General features: G+C 40.8%; 1 protein-coding gene across 1 annotated transcript in view; it reads left to right on the top strand.

Moving 5' to 3' along the window:
* Positions 1 to 468: 468 nt before the first annotated feature.
* Positions 469 to 16,827, top strand: part of ndrg2 (NDRG family member 2) — a 35,473-nt gene continuing 19,114 nt past the window's right edge. The window contains exon 1 of the mRNA XM_037758220.1: positions 469 to 864. The gene's annotated coding sequence lies outside the window, so the exon portion shown is untranslated. The remainder of the gene's footprint in view (positions 865 to 16,827) is intronic.

Raw genomic sequence — 16,827 nt, 5'->3', positions numbered from 1 at the left:
CAGTTATGTGTTAAAATAGTAGATTTCTTTTTTTATTATTATTCTTATTATATGAATTTTATTCCATTTGTTGTCATAATCATTTTTCAGTTAGAAAAGTGACTGATAGTGAAATAAAACTTCTTCCTCCAGGGGGGGGGGGGGGGGGCATGGAGATCTCCAACCCAACCCCCCCTTCGGTGACCCTCTGGAGGAGACTCAGCTAAGGTTTGGACCCCCCTAGACCTCTCCAGGATGGAGGTCACACTGCTGTCCCTCTCTTTGTGATCACACTTTGACTCCAGGTGTGTTTATTTACCTGCTGGCTGGCTCGTGCCCAGGCGTGGAATGCTCGGCTTCGTTCAATAAGCTCAACAAGGAGTGGACTGTACCATTATGATTTCTAAGTGGAGGGGTGGAGCCTGGAAGATACACAAGCTATTTTACTCCCGATATCGTGTCTGCATTTTTAGTCTGGTCCAAACCAGGAGCTGCCACACGCTGCCTCAAATATAAATCACTTATTTGCATTAAAATAAAATATTTATTGTTGATTTATTTAGGGGTAACTTTCTCAACACCCCTAAAAAAAAACCTCCATCGCTACATCTTTGCCTTTTGATTGACCGCTCCATATTTTTTCTTCTCCTGTGTTGCTGCTGAATGTTCCTCCTGCCTGCTGGAGAAAGGATACAAAAAGAAAACAACAGAGGAAGAAGGCACACTGGAAAATAAAGGAGGTGGAGGAAAAGAAGTGAAATAACAGGAGCATTGGTGGAGAACAGTTTGGGAAGAAAGTGCAAGTGGAGAACGAGACTTGCCATTTATACATTTTTTTTGCTTTTGTGTGAAGATTTCTTTTGTTTCCAATCTGCTGATTAAAAGGTGAGTTTATGCTGTTTTTATTCTAGTAGCACAACTGGGATGTGATTAATTTATTTTTCTATGTGTTTGAGCTCTTTGTTGTGAGAAAGTGAGGGAGTAGCCTGTGCAGATTTTTGTCATTCATGCAAGAAAACGAGAAAAAAATGTGTTTTTCTGCAGGGAATTTTGTGTTGGTAATATGCACAGAGATGCAAACCCTCCTGTTTAATATTGCATTATATGCAAACCGATGTCAAAGTAATCAGCGCCCCCCTTTTTCCTGCTTGATTGAACCCAGAAACACGCTGCTCTCCAGCTACCATCAACACCAAAACAGTCCACTCTGCAACACATTCATATTTCATCTGTGTTTTGCAAGCACCAATTGAAAAAAATGCAATTTGAATTACATGTTGCATGCATGAGTGCATTGTTATTGACGTGCACATGTGGCACAGCCAGCGGCTCTTTGTTCCTCTTCCCTCCCTCCCACCTCCCCCCCCTATAATAACCAACCCAGGGCATGACAGCTCAATGTCTCTGCAGATAGAATATAGGACAGTATTGACATGCTATAGTGTCGCATGAACTTGAGTCATACATATGAACCTGACCTCCTCCTCCATCCGTCCCAGTCAGCCAACAGCATCATCATCATTGCTCTTCCTTTGTGGTGTTCATAACTGGGTGTCCCCTACAGAGCTACAGAGGTTTGCGATTTCACGGTTAAATACTTTTTTTGTTATCGCGATAAAAAAGGTTGTTTTTGTCTCTTTCTAAGAGGAGTTAGTTGGGGCTGTTCAGGGGGTTGTTGTGGTTCTTGGTGTGCCAGAGGAGGATATAAAGTGTGTCAATGTCAAATGGAGGTGTGTCCCCTGTGTGTGTGCTGTTCACTGGCCCTGTACTGGCTCCAATAACAAAAAAAAAAAAGAAAATCAGAGAGAAAATAAAAAAAAAAATCATGCAGCAAAAGCCCTGAAAAGATCCGTTTCGTAAGAGTCTCCCTTATGGAATATCTTATAGCCTGGCGCGCGAGGAGGGGAAGTGTTTTGCTTCAGTGTGTCGTGCCAGACCAAGGACACACGCACACACACGCACACACAGTCGTGTTTTCATGGCTTTTAAGGACATTACATTAACTTATATTCATTTTCTGGGGACTTACCCTAACCCTAACTGCTACTTGCCTAATCCTAACCCTTACCCTAACCTTAACCTAAACCTAACCTTAAACCAAGCCTTGTTACGGGGACGTTCATTTTATCCCCATTTGGAAGCCGAGTCCCCACAATGTGACTGTGTAAACAGGTTTATGTCCCCACAACGTGGGTAATACATACACACACACACACAACTCTCCTCTGTCTACACACAGACATCCAGGTTCTCACTATGCTGCAAGCTGCACGCACGCACTCGAGCGAAGCTCACGCGCAGATTCTGTGAGTCATACCGCATTTGGAGACTCGCGGCCTCGCTGCTCTCGGAGTGAAGTGGAGCCCCTGCTGATAACGCGCGCACACACACATCACACATTGCTCCAGCGGGATTGTGCATTTATAGATGTGCAAATGCACGAGGACGCAAGCACGCACAGACTCTCCACGAGCTATGTCAGAAATGACGGACTGTGTTGATATAGAAATGCAGCCACACACACGTGGACACACACACACACACACACACACACATAGATAGTGTACTGCATGTTTGTCTTTCTTTGTTGGGAATACTGGTGGGTGTGGTGTGACCAACAGCCCTGCGTCCATCATTTTGTGGCTGATTATTTAAAAAATTCAGCATCATACCACTTGGCTCCTGAGAAATACAGTTTTTCAGTCGGATATTAAAGGGTCAGTTCATCCAATTTCAGTTCACACATGCACATAGTTTTGGTTTGACATTTATGCCTTTCAATCGGGATGAATGGAATTTAATTTGTGCTGCTTGATGGAATGATATTTGATAATCACGTAAGCAGTGTCACAAACTTTCTAATTTTACAGCTAAACCGTGCATTACAAGATGATTCTGAAAACATTTGAGGTGAGAAATAGGCATTACAGTAACAGAATATTGATTCATATTTGATCAGCGCTGCCTAGTTTGACCGTTTGGTCGGAGTTTGCGAGTGATTGACAGCCGGCTCTCATAGACAGCAGCTGGACAGCAGACCTCAGATCAGCTTTTACTGCTTGTTTTCCTCCGGTCTGTGAAATCTTGCAGATGCCGTTAGGAGCACCGGAGGACACAGAGGCACATGATTTTTTTCAGGCTATCTGTCTCATGTACTACTGTCACGATATATCGACCGTTTTATAAAAATAGCTTTTTTTAATCATGTTTGCGCCAATCTTTTGCAAATGAGGAATGATTTTTTGTAAGAATTCATACGAACCATTGTATGAGGATACGTTGAGCAACTCAAGGAAAAGACTGCACAATATCCAAATAGTTTCTAGCATAACTTTTGGGACTGATGGATGACATCTGCATCAACTGTGTTACCGCCAAAGGTTGTTACTGATATTCCAGCACGCAGACCCAGGTTGTAGTGAGGACACTGTTACTTTGAATGAGCTGGTCCTGTTGACATTTCACAGCGGTGATTTGTAGAGGGTTTTTTTCTGGAGTCGTGTCGTATGCATCTGTCAGGATCAAAATAAACTCTTCTGCTGGAACAGTTGCCCTGTGGTCTGATGCTACATCCCCCGAGTGTTTGTGTTCTGGCCAGACTAATAATCCAAGATCAACTTGTTGACATCATTAAACTGTGGCGGTTCAGTCTCCTGGGATGGAGCTTGCAGACATTTCTGAACCCACTGGCAAAACAGAAACATCCGCAAATGAGGACTCGATGGTGCATTTGACTTCTTTTGACAAAAGGAGGGTTTGTCATTGTAAAAGATGGTGATGGCCATGCTTGTTAGCCCCATGTTTCATTGTCTCTGCATCACTGAACTTGTTGCTATGGCGTCTATTGACCAACCTGACCTCATTACATACTACTTGTACCATCATTAGACATCGCCTGTGTGCATTTGGATTGTCAGTGACAGTTTGACCTTTTGCACTCCAGGCAGACTCGACTTAAAGGTCCACAAGGTTCCCGACACGTGTTTTATCTGTGATATAAAGACTGGAGAAAATGGCAATGTAGCTGGTTAAAAATAAGAGAAACTATACCAGAGGTGCTGTAAATATTAAACATTGCAATTGGATATTTGCTCCATCTGCCAAAGCACAAATGCACTTCCTCTGCTGTTGGTGAGGGGGGGAGGGGGAATTTACTCGAGCATATTCAGTCTGTCACCTTGCCTGTTGACTCTACCAATATTAACATTTACTCCCGCAGTGTTTGCTAATCCATCAGTGTTGACTGCAGGGAAAGACGATATGCTTGACCTGTTAGGGTTGCAAGGTTTGTACAGTGTTGAGGTATTAACATTCAAATCATAGGTTATTTCTGACCTTCAATGTTGGAGGTAGTGGATTCGCATCTGGAGAGTTTGACACCACTTACCTACAGATTGACATAAAATAAAAGCCTATTTTGATTTATTTTTCAAATTACGAGTCATTACCAGGTGGCGACCTCCAGTTCTAAAAAGTGAAGCCAATGCTGAAGTGCCTGAAACTTGTATTCTTTCTAATAGCCAGCAGGGGGCGACTCCTCTGGTTGTAAAAAGAAGTCAGATTGTATAGAAGTCTATGAGAAAACTACCCTACTTCTCACTTTATTTATTACCTCAGTAAACATTGTAAACATGATTTTATGGTCTCAATCGCTAGTTTCAAGTCTTCTTCAATACAGCATGATGTTCATTTAATAAATTATGGTCCCATTTAGAGTCAAATAGACCATAAAGCAGGGTATGCTTTAGGGCATGGCTACCTTGTGATTGACAGGTCGCTACCACGGCGTTGTCCGATCTGGGTGTTGTCCATGCTTTCATCTTAGAACTTTAACCCTTTCACAATGTGTTTTCTGTTCATGAAAGTTAATTGTAACACTTTGGTCGCCTAAAAATGTCTTATTCAGCGTTCCGTTGTACTTAGCTCCACCCTCTCGTGTCACTTCTGGTTGCAAAAAAACAAGATGGCGATGGCCAAAATGCCTAATTCAAGGCTTCAAAACCGTAGTCCACAAACCAATGGGAGACTTCACAGTGACTACGTTCACTTCTTATATACAGGTCATTACTTATAAAACAATTCATGTTTTGACAATAACACAGTTTATTATAGGACAATATTGGCCGATGGAGATAATTTCCTGACTTTAAATAAGCTACAAGGACAAATTGACCAAATATTCTACTTAGATGTCAACTTAGATTGCATGGCTCTGGGGTCTGATAGCGGCTTAGAAATAGGAGACACTGATAACACTTGGTTTGATGAATGTGTGGATATGCAGCAAACTAGGCCAGTAAACATCTATATTTGGAGGTGGATTCAGGTCCTGGAATATCAGGGAATCAAATGGTGTTGTCGTCCCGACTGCTCAGAAATAGTCTTTGTCCTTATGTTGAGGTGTTGACGCTGAAATGATCTCCTGTCAAAGTACACGCCAGCTGTTGGGTTTATACGGACCTGTCAGTGTTGAGCGATGCATCTCAGTGCAGCTGCGGCGCCGAGCCACTGATTAAATGTGAAGTACTGTTGTAGTAAGTGGACTCCGTTACGGTGTTTGATGGTGTTTCAGTGCTGATGGTGCTGCGGAGCTGATGTTCATGTCTGTGGGTGTAATTGCCTCTTCAGAGGTAGAGTTTTGTTTACTGCTCAGTTTGAGTATCGCTGTACTTTTGTAGCAGAGGAGAGCTGATAGCCACTTTAAACCATTCGCCGTTGGAACAAACATAAACATTGATGATTTTGAAACAAATGAGAGGATAAATTACATTGTTAAAGCTGCGATAGTCTAGATTGTTACATTAAATATGGATCAAATGACCATGTGTAAAAGCCCTGTTGCCAGAAAATAATGTTGGCATTGTACGTTTCTGCAAACCATGGATACGTTGAATGTGGATGACAAACTACTAAAACTTTGTAATTCTCTTCAGCTTAGTGAGGCACTCTAACGTCTTTTAGCTTGTTGTTTTGTTACGTCTTCTGGCCCGCAAACTTCGTCCCAATCAACCTTGAAAAAGTCTCAGATAAACAAACTGTACGTTCCCTGTTTTTCCGGCATCAAACAAAGTTAGTGACTAGCTGGTGAACATAGTGGAGCATTTAGCAGCTAAAGAGCTAGATATTCTTCTCAGGAGTTGGTGGAGACCAAAAACAGAGCTAAAAGAAAGGAGTGAATATTGGACTTCCAATCATCACGTGACCAAAAACACGACTCCAAATAAATGCTTATGTTGCTACGTATTTGCTAGATGTGTAAATAGTCAACCGTTTTACTAACACAGTCGCCATAACCACTTTTACATTATTGTGTTCTCAGCCTGTTGCGATGCCACCAAGTGGCTAAAAAGATCTATGGATACTGCTTTAAAGCGTCTGTTTTATTATTTTATTCAGTCTTTTATAACTCCATAGTTATACAAACATATTGCTGTTTCTGCATACCATCTGTCTGAATTATAAACTTGTACAACCTCAACTTTGGAGTGGAGCCAAGCATCCCATGATTGCCAATCAGCCAATTATTAGATCAGACGTACTTTTGACATATATCCGCTGGTTCAAGCTTCTCAAATATGATTATTTGCTGCATTTCTTTGCAATAACTGAATATTTTTGTTTTAATGTGAGTTTCAGACTGTTGCTTGGATTTTGAGAAACTGTGATTTTATACAATTTTCTGGCATTTTATAGACCAAATGATTATTTACATGAAAATACATTGATGAGTTGTACATATGAAGAAAGATCCATCCTGTCCTTTATTTACATGCTTCAGTTGTATCCAGTACAGTCCATGTAGCTACTGTAACTAACATTGTCTAATGTTGCACTTCCCTCTGTTGGCACCAACAGAAACATTGATTCTTCTCTGTTGACAGTAGATACAGCTCAGTGTGTTTAAAACCCGACCAACGTGACACGAGAGACCATCGAGAATGCAAAACAAACATTGAAATGTGTGCTCAGGGGCTACTGAAAAAATGAATCATTTGGATGGAAACCAAAGCACACCGAGTACAGCTGAAATGCACTCAGACCTGCATTTCTGGCTGTGTTGAGGGGATTTTACTCCGTTTTGTAGCTTATAAAGAAGATAAATGAGTCAAATCTGGTGCTGAGTCATTAAATGTCCACAAGTACATACACACAGAATTTTGGGCAGCCATAACCACAATTTTTTGTCATTAATTGTTCAGAAATTTGTTTTTTTTTACAGCCCAGAAATCCTCTAAATCAGACTGATTCCTAGAAATTGTCAGTTTTAATATTAAAAACACAGGGGGTTATGAAAGCACTTTTGTTTAAACGTTGCCTGTGTAACTGAACATAGGTCAGTTATTTTGATATGACTCTGTTTTGCAGCGTACTGTGAGCTCAGACGTATTTTTACTGTCTGTACAGTGAAGAGGAGCCCATTAGCTGAGACAGTGTGGAACAACACTGCGTAGGTGTCTGAGATCAGTCTAGTCTGAATAAATCCTAACCATGTGCGTTTTTATGTGTTTTTTTCATCCAAATTGTTAACATCAGAGTCTTTGCCAGCTGTAGTGTCTAGTGCATATTAGTCTGGGTGTTAATAAAAATATATATTTTTTGTATTCTGTGTAGGTGTACGAGAGCGTAACAGCATCTGGGTTCAGAGCGTATGGATTTTATACTGTGTAGGTGTATGAGATTACAGCAGTCTTCTAGCATCTAGCCCAGTGTGTGGAAGTGTGTGTGTGTGTGTGTGTGTTGGCAGGGGGACGACTCAGTCCTTTACCCGATGGCTAGAGGCCAGATACAGATAGGGCCAGGCACCACAATGCCCTGTCTGTTCCCACAAGTCCAAATAGGCCTTCACAACACCCTATTTATAGACAAAACGCCCTGTCCAAACTCCATTCATATTTCTCAGATTGGATGTGTGGAGTAGTGTGTGCAGATGTTGTTTTTTTTTTACTAAAAAGTGAACCATGTGATGCAAATTGTACACTCTGTGACTGTGATTTTTTTTTTAAATGATGCGACCCCAAATGCATCCAAATGTGCAGCCAGTCTGGTGCTGTCAGAGGCGACGGTTCACAATGTGTGTGTGTTATTGGCATTCCACGGTGCACAGTTACATAATCAGGAGTGTTTGTCAATAGATCCGCAGGCAGAAGAAGAGCTGAGCGGGGCAGAAAATAAACAGTTCGCAGGGGTAACTTTCGCCCCACACTGGTACGCACAATATCCATGCGAAGTGTATTTATACAGAGGAGGTCGTCTGCAGTCGTGTCATAGATCTGCCGCCATTTAAAAAACGGCTGTAGGCTAAGCAATGGATAAATATGGAACAAGAGGAAAAACAGCTACCTGAAACCAAGCCCGTCCTTCCGAGAAAAACTTCAGCCGTTGCCGCAAATGCCCCAAAAAACTACACATTTATGTTCAAGTGACGTAAGGAATTATGACGTAGTACGGAAGTGGTGTGACTTTATTATAAAGTGACAAAGTGTAGCGGTGTAGAGAGGAGATCGCGGTGGATGGATGGGACAACAAAACATCAGATTACGGATTACCAGGCGTAGAGAAATTGACAACAAGAGCTTGGTAGAAGCTGTACTATTGGACTTCTGTGCAACTTTTGACATAATTGATCATAATTTTGTTACTACAAAATCTTGTTTTGACTGTTTGGTCCGACAAAACAAGCAATTTGAAAACATCGCCTTGGATTCTGAGAAATTGTTATACATATTTCTGACATTTTATAGACAAAATGATTAATTAAAGGAACAGTGTGTAGCATTTAGGGGGATCTATTGGCAGTATGTATGTTTTCTTTAGTGTATACTTTATATCTACATAGGGAGCGGGTTCTCTACATGGAGCCGACCGCCATGTTTCTACAGTAGCCCAGAATGGAAAAAAACAAACTTTGGCTCTAGATAGGGCCATTCACATTTCCATGTCAGTCGTCGTAGTTCTCCTACACGCTTGGCACACGGGAGAAGTTTCAGTTAGATGTCGCCAAATCCTACACACTGCACCTTTAATCAAGATAGATTTAAAAAAAAAAAAAAAAAAATGTCTGTTGGAGCCGTAATACTGTAGCGATATCAATATGTAAACACACTACAACACTTGTCACCAGACTGGTTGGAAACTAAATCAATGATTGATCTCAAAACGGAACATTTGAATACTAATCAGGAAGAGTGGAGCTCAGGATATTGACACAACTTTAAGTAGATTAACGATATATTTCCTGTGTTGGTTGTACTGCAAACCAACATGAAGCCAGTATCAATGCAGCCACAATATAGTCTATTTTGAACCTGGATATATAAGCACCCAGAGGAACCATGTTTTCTGACACATAAGCAATTAGCCGTTTAATAACTCAACAGTAATCAAAGCAATTAGGCGCCTGTAGTAACAATGGCTCATAATCATTCACCCCACATGGCTTCATTTGTATCTGCTCTAAGCTCTGTCACAATCAAGACATTGTAGCACTGAGGAGGAGATAGTAAGTGTCCTTTTAGCCTTTGAGTCTGGACATCTAATCTATTATTTCATTTATACATATTTAATTTATGTGCATAACCGACCACCGACACTATAATCCTCTCATTAGCTGTTCACATTTGCGCCCGTAACAGCAACACTTTGACATCATTTCGTAATGTTTCGGCAATAATGGAGCAACTCTTCTAATCATGTTTTAATGAACTATGATAACATGTTCCTCTCATAACCATCCACCCTTATCAGAAGTGTAAACAGAGGGTGTATATTACATTTTAGGGTGGACCAGTGATACTGGATGATGCAGCAGCAAGTGGCCATCTTTATGTGGTCCATTTAACTCATAGATAGTGGATAATTTACAGATGCTTGGAGCAGTTTTGTATGTTTGTAGGACTGTAGGATGTTTGTTGAACTCGCAGCTTCAAAACGGCAGACAACAAACCAATGGGTGACGTCACGGTGACTACGTCCACTTCTTATATACAGTCTATGCATTTTACAGACCAAACAGTAAAACAAAATTACACATTTAAACAGGTTAATACCCTTGAATGAGCCCTTGAGCAAGGCACTAGACTGCCAGCTGCTCCAGCAGACCTGCTCTGCGGCCAAGATTAAGTGATTGAGCCACTGATAACAGTATTTGTGTCACAGAAGCCTTTCTTGGGTGAATACGGTTAAGAACGTGCACATAACGTTTGCTGAATGTAACTTTATGCTCTAATTATACACTAGAAAATAGCACAAGAAGGTTTTTATTAAAGCTGAGTGTTACAGCCTGAAGAAAAGCTGCTTCATGTTTGGCTTGAGCCATTTATCTCTATCAGCTCTTAGCCAATAGGCTCCAACATATAAATTTACCCAAGCTTGAAGGTCAATTAGTGTATGTGTGTGTGCATGATTGCATGGGTCTCGGTGTGTCTGTGATCATGTGCTCGTCCGTTGGCCTATGGTCTGAATCGAAACAATCGATTCAACCGTCTGAGCCTCTTTTCAAGTCTTTGTTTTTTTTGTAGCTGTCTTAACTCTCTCAGATTTGACCAAAATGAACCGCTGTCTTTTATACATTCACATAATTAGTCAAGGTAATTACTGGTTTCGCTTCATGCTTCACTCTGATGCACTCTCGCAGTTATCGAGCGAACAAACTGAAAGCTTATCTGCTGGCTGTCATGAGACGTTAAGGGACGAATGTCGCTGAAGGAGAGAGAATTTGAATTTCATAGATAAACAGAGAGAACAGGGCAGGAAACAAGGAGCACATGCTTGTTCGTTATCATCCAGACTATGTGTTCTTCTGGTCTGTGTATTAGATTTCCTGGAAGTTCACGTTTGCACTGCACATGGTCCCCATTAAGAAATGATTGCCATTATTGAATGTTATTAAAGTTTGATTATTTTATGACTTCTTAATCGTCTTTAAAAATGCCCTTCACAAGGTAATGTCTTCAAACTGCTTGTTTTGTCAGACCAACAGTCCAAAACTCCATTTACAACGACATAAAACAGAGAAAATGTGCAAATCATCACGTTTAAAAAGCTTTAAACAGAAAATGTTTGGTATTTTTGCTTTAAATTCAACTAAATTTTAAAGTCTTCTAATTTTTTGTGTGAGGAAATATATAATTATGATGATACTGCAGCTATTGTGCACATTTTTCAAAAGAGAATGAACCCATTTTTGGAAATATTGAAATGGCTTAACTTCAGGCCTCTGGTTGCTTGGTTCCCATGGCAACGGTTGGCATTTTTTGTATTTTAATTTCTGTTCAACTTTAATAAATGGCTTGAATGATGAATTAGTAGTCCACGACATTACACGAACATTCCGCGTGTCATGAGGACGCATTTTAGGCTTTTCGCATGTCATTTATACGTCACGCAACAAAACTATGGTAACGTCCACAGTTAGGTTTAGGCAACAAAACCACTTAGGTTTAGGAAAAACGTCATGGTTGGGCTTTAAATAAGTACATAAACTAAGTAAAAAACATACGGAAACAATGCAACATAAGTATGGAAAACACGTCACTAAAAAAACACGTGACAAACGTAACTTACAAAACAAAACACAAACTTTCAAACACCCGTGTTAAAAGGCGTGTTGGACCCGTCCACCTCCCCTTCGAAATAAGCATTCTTTTCACTTTGTATTCTATGTCACTACCTCTGAGCGTAGCATTTTTACGCGGAGGCATTGACACGGCTGTCAATGCAGACTACCTGGCGTGCAAATGACAGAATTACAAAAATTGCAAAAAGCAAGAAAGGCGTTCTTATAGTATGCTAAATGCCTTGTGCATTATCGTGTCATTCATAAGGCTTTTCATGCAAACGGGCTGAGTAATCATACCTGATAATGACTAAAACTCAGATTCTAATATAGCTACAGTCACAATGACATTTATGAGGGTGCAATGGATCACCTGCTCTTTTAACCTTTGTCACACTCACCTTTCAAGGCAGACAGAGAGACTGGATGTCTGAGTGGAGGTGAGATCATGATGGAGGGAATAATAGATGACCTGAAAATGAAAAGAAGAACTGAGCTGATGGGCGACAGAGGGTTTTTAGGAGACAAGAGACCAAAGTGATCTGTTGAGAGATGGAGAGAGAAAACAAGCTTCTCTTTCATTTGTGTCTTGTTTTGGAGAGCCAAGGTGATCCACGTATGCCCATCCAACGCCGTGGGAAGCAGCACAGGAAATTTAAAATGGGGGTGGAGAGCAAAGGCTTGTCTCAGAGAGGAGACGAGGGGAGCTTTGGCTCCTCTCTGGGTCTCCATGGTGGCTGATGTTGTGCCTTTTTTCTCTCCAGGCATTTGTCGCTCATTTTTCTCTCTCTGACTGTGTTTTGTCCATTAGACCTAACAACAGACACCCCTCCAAAAATCCTGATGTTCAAACTGACTGCAGGAGCGTGGATGTACTTTAAAATGCACAGTAACGATTGTTGATGTGAGCTTTTATAAACCACTGCTCCCTGAGTGTTAAAGTGAGGTTTGTTTCTTGTTGGCATATCAAACCACAAATTTAATTTGCTTCCAAACACTTAAAGGGGGTGTCCATTATTTAGTTTTTTTTAGGTTTTTATATCATTCTGTAGCTTCATAGTGGTGTTCCTTATGTATTCAAATCCCAACATTCAAATTTTGGTTGAAGTATGTAAGTTTTAGCATCAAAATGCTATTTTCTCAAAACTTTTTCCAACGTGACCTCAGGTAGGCGAGGAAAAACTGTCATGGCCATTTTCAAAGGGGTCCCTTGACATCTGACCTCAAGATGTGTGAATGATAACTCTGAAATGAACAGAGTGAAAACTGTATCTTATTAGATAAAACACATGTTGACAAACTGTGTAATTTGCAGTTGAAAAAAGGTAACATCACAAAATATCTTATTGCAATACTCAGCGTATCGCAAAATGTTTAAAATAACAATAAGATCTTATAGTAGTTTTTTTGCCAAAACACTGTAGGGGCTTACGCCGGTGCAATGATCGCACATGTTGCTGGACATTCCTATGAAAATGCACAAAAAATCATACATTGCACCATTACATAGTTAGCTCATGCCTAGTACGTATCTTGGTTACAATAAAAGAAAATACCAATATTAGCCTCAAAAATCCAGTTTTGGTCGTGCTATAATAACATTGATATGAGCACACAGTTACCTATTTTACACCCAGCAGACACAGAGCAACATTAGCATTTATTTGGAGTCTTGTTTCTGGCCACCTGATGAATGCAAGTCCAGTATTCACACTCTTTTAGCTCTGTTTTTGGTCTCCACCAACTCCTGAGGGAAATATCTGGCTCTTTAGCTGCTCAATACTCCACTATGTTCACCTGCTAATTGCTACCTTTGTCTGTCTGCTGTTTGGGGCTAGTAGTAGTGGTGGTGCTATAGTGTACAGATGGTTTATCACGGCTTTTTAGCGAAAAACAGCTGTCTGCTGTAGCTAAGTAAAGTTGCGGTAAAGTTGTGTAAGCAAGCGTTCAATGGCAACTTTCGATTCTTTAAAGTTTTTGATACTTGAGGCAATAGGCACATTTCGGTAATGAGTAATGAGGTTCGATACTCATTCCTGCTCACTGGACTCTGCTCTGAAACGTCTAATAAAGTAGAAAAGAGTAAAAAAAGCAATCTTGAGGAAAAAACACATAAAAGCTTAAGGCGAAACGTGTGGTAGTTCTTTTGTATTTCCAAACTAAAGTCACTGGAGATTTACGGTTTTCACTTGGCTCAAGTGAAACATGCAGTCGCCTCTGTCACACAAATGTATCGCCCTGCTGACACACAAATAAACAGTCGAGAGACCCAGGTGTTGCGGACATAAACACTCTGAGGACCGAATCTGTTCTCTGTCCTGCACTAAATCGTATTAGTCTGCAGTGCTACACCGCTGTCACACCTGGGTACCACTATGTCAGTTTTATATGCACAGCACAGTGATGTGCAGCTCTGCCTGAGGTCGGCATGCACACTGTCTGCTGAGGCTGAATTTTTTCATTTCCAGTCTAGCTTTCCACCGCATGCTAATACCATCTACTCTGTTTAAATGCACAACACTTTGTGTCTGCAATTAATATGTTTACATATCCAATAATTTGTCTATATCATACTAAGTAAAACGGCTGTGGACAGGAGCAGCAGAAACGTATTACGTAAACGTATTTTAGCCACCTCAAACAATCAAAAAGTGTACGTAGTTTCACCGCTTTACGTTGCCATCAGACAGCCCTTTCCGACAGGAAACTGAAGCTGTTATATCGCTCTCTTCAAAGCCACCAGACTACATTCACAAAAGCAGTGATTTTACCTTGCAGAACATGGGAGTTTTTTGATCTGCCCCGGCATCAATGTTGTGTGACTTTTGGATCCGAACCAAGGTGGCGTCCACAGCAGTACATTGCTTAGCTTCCGTGCCGGTACACCTGTATTCTTCTCCAAACTGGGAGCATGCCACTACCTAAGTTACTGTATGTAATACACTGACCATAAGGGTGTATAAATACTGTAAATGTAGCAGCGTCATCATGCAGAAACCTACCTCAGGTCACGTTGGAAAAGGTTTTGAGAAAATAGCATTTTGATGCTAAAACTGTGAAAAAAAAAAAATTTGAATGTTGTGATTTGAATACATAAGGAACAACAGTGTAGCTACAGAATGATATAAAAACCTCTGAGAGACAGAATAGCGGGCAGGCCCACCGGCGGGCCGTTGGATTGTTAAGAGGTTAATGGTTTGTATAATAAAAGATTGATACTTGACGTCCTTGTATCGATAAAATATTGCCACGCAAAATATTGCGATACAATGCTCTATCGATTTTTTTCCCCCACCCCTAGTTATGACATCTACATGACACACTGAACCCCAAACAAACAACTGTTGAAACGAAATGATGTCAGACTGCCAGGGGTCCACCACCCTATCATGTTGTGCAGCCTCGAACATCTCGACATCAAAGCTTCCACATACTGAAGCAGCCGCGCGTGTCCCCCGAATGCTGCGGGTTTAACCTTTAAGCATTTCGGCTTTCAGCCTACATTCTCAATATAGGTGACCTTAGTGTTCAGTGTCCTACTTTAGCACACTGTTGATGTGTCTGGGTGTGTGTCTCGGAGTGTCTGGGTGCGCCTCTTTGTTCAGAGCTGCAAACACTGGTGGCAGCATAGAGAGAAAGAGAGCAAAGAGTCTGCCAGCAGAACTGTTTGCCCATTTTTTTCCTTTTCACTTGCTGTTGGGTAGAGAAAAAGAAAGAGGGAGAGACAGAAAGAGGATGGCAGGAATGAGACAAAGACCTGCAGTCAGACAGAGAATGAGGAGCGATGATGACTGGCGGAAACTGAGAGAGAGACGCGAATGAAAAGTCAGCAGCGTGACAAAAGATGGATGGAGGGAGACGGGGACGAGTGCAGAGCTGTGAGAAAGATTAAAATAAAGAGGAAGAGGGCAGATGGAGACGGAGAGAGAGAAAGTTTTCCTGTTTGACGGCCGCTTGTTATATCAGATCCTCAAGCAGCAATCTAGTGGTTGATTACAGAAAAATACAGGTGCAATTTGAAGTTGAAGGCCTTTTCATTTATGTCTGTGAGAGCAATTTTTCTTCCTAAGATAAAAATGCAACAAATGTCTCTTTCTGATGGCAAGAATTCAAGCTCTGATATATCAAACTTTGCTGGCAACAGAGTCTGCTGGCACAAGTTAAAGATGCTTCTTCCTCTTGCAGTATTGGACAGTTTCATATAGAAATGCTTTACTGTTGGCAGACTTCCTCCCCCGTAACAGCCATTTCAGATTTGAGCATTCTGGCCCTGTTGGATCATGCATTCTGGTATGTTACATATCAAAAGCAGCAGGGATGGAAAGTGAGGAAATGTGCTGACAGAAAGCAGCTATAGGGAAAGTTGGCAATGTGGATTAAAGTTGACGTAATCACTGTGATATCACCCATCGGTTTGTGGACTGCTGTTCTGTTGCTGATGCGAGTTCGGCATTTTGGCCGTCGCAATATTGTTTTTTTTGCAACCAGAAGTGACACGATAGGGTGGAGCTAAGTACAACTGAACGCTGAATAAGACGTTTTTAGGCGACCAAAATGTTACAATTAAAGGGGACATATCGTGTCATGCACATCTTCAGGTTCATACTTGTATTTTATGTTTCTACTAGAACGTGTTTACATGCTGTGATGTTCAAAAAAACCTTTATTTGCCTCATACTATCTGCCTGAATATACCTGTATTTACCCTCTGTCTGAAACACTCTGTTTTAGCACATTTCAATGGAATTGCGTTGCTAGGGAACAGCTTGGGCCCATGTTTACTTCCTGTCAGCTGATGTCATTTACATACACTGCAACCAGAAATAAACTGGGACACATTTAGAATGTTAACGTTTAAAACTGTGAGGTGGTACAAATATTGTACAGTTGTGACATCACAAAATTACAGAAATCCTGACGGCTTGTTTCAAATGTTTCTGAATACCGGCTGTGTGTATTTCTTTGTGGATTGAGCGTTTCGATACTATCACAGTATTTAAATAGCACCCCGACCTCCTTTATAATAAAACAAGTGATGAAAATCTCACTTTTTACAATATGGAACCTTTAACTTTAAAGAACTGAAAACACACTGTGAAAGGGTTAAAGTTGTAAGACAAAAACACAGACAATCACAAGGTAGCCATGCTCTAAATGGTCTATTTGACTCTAAATGGGACCATAATTTACTAAATGAACATCATGCTGTATTGAAGGAGACTTGAAACTAGCGATTGAGACCATAAACACATTTTTACAATGTTTACTGAGGTAATAAATCAAGTGAGAAGTAG

Source organism: Sebastes umbrosus, chromosome 22 (assembly GCF_015220745.1).
Source record: "Sebastes umbrosus isolate fSebUmb1 chromosome 22, fSebUmb1.pri, whole genome shotgun sequence".
Taxonomy (NCBI): Eukaryota; Metazoa; Chordata; class Actinopteri; order Perciformes; family Sebastidae; genus Sebastes; species Sebastes umbrosus.
Note: the sequence above shows the minus strand (reverse complement) of the source record. Positions and strands in the feature narration are given on the sequence as shown.